This window comes from Eurypyga helias, unplaced genomic scaffold (genome assembly GCF_000690775.1).
Source record: "Eurypyga helias isolate BGI_N326 unplaced genomic scaffold, ASM69077v1 scaffold8024, whole genome shotgun sequence".
Classification (NCBI taxonomy): domain Eukaryota; kingdom Metazoa; phylum Chordata; class Aves; order Eurypygiformes; family Eurypygidae; genus Eurypyga; species Eurypyga helias.
Genome location: NW_010244272.1, coordinates 23,732 through 24,748, shown reverse-complemented (window position 1 = coordinate 24,748; position 1,017 = coordinate 23,732).

Below are 1,017 nucleotides of genomic sequence, written 5' to 3'. Positions count from 1 at the left end.
CCCCTTTCTCTGCATCCTGGGCTGCTGCATCCCACTTCTACTGCAATTCCCTCTGCTGCATCCCAGGCTGTTGCATCCCACTTCCCCTCTCTCCCCCTTCCACTGCATCCCAGGCTGTTGCATCCCAGCTGGCTGCATCCCCTGCATGCACAGGGCCGGCCAAAGGCCAACACACATGCATTTCAACCCCCCAAGTACTATCTGCCCATGGTCACCCTTCCCCATCCCACATGGAAAGCTTGGTGGGATGAGCCGACAAACTGCTCAGGACCACTGCTGGGATTTTCCAAGGGTTGCTGGTGCATCCAGAGCTCAAAATGTGGGGTTCATCCCCACCCAGGTGTGCATCCTGTCCTGGGAACCGGGTGGCTAAGCTGCCCCGTAGCACATCCCCCGCAGCGGCTGCGTACGGGTTCACCTCCTCCCAGACTCCTAATTCCAGGGTTCGGCAGAAACCAACGGCCCGGAGATCGTTTTCCATAACGGCCCCCTTCCATCTCTGCACAGAGTCATTAACATCCCGCTCCGCAGCGGGGCTCCAACTCAGCCTGTTATTAATGTCAGTTCCGCTGCAAACCTATTCCTGCGCAAATTAATCCTTCTGGGAGCGGAAACCTCCCGGGACGTGGATGTCTCTGCACGAGCCGTGCTCCCTGCATCCCGACCATGGCAAGCAGTTTGCACCCCCAGCCCAGCCCCTTTGCAGAAAGTCACCCCACTGGGACCAGAACTGAGCAGCTCGGGTTGGGGGGCGCAGGCTGCACCCACACACGCCACGAGGCAGAGGGGAGGAAGGGGGGAGCAAGGGGCCACGGACCCAGCTGGCAGCTGCTGGAATTCAGCGTGACAAGCCCTGGCCTCAGGTCCTGCTGGCCGAGAGCCTGACCTTCCTCCTCGCTGAGCTCTTCTTCCTCCAGGTCACCCCTTTCCCAGTCCCCCCAGAGCAGCCCCCGCACACCCCCAGCGCATCAGCCGCTGCTGGAGCTGGGGGAGCTGCAGATAACTCTGCTGTTCCCT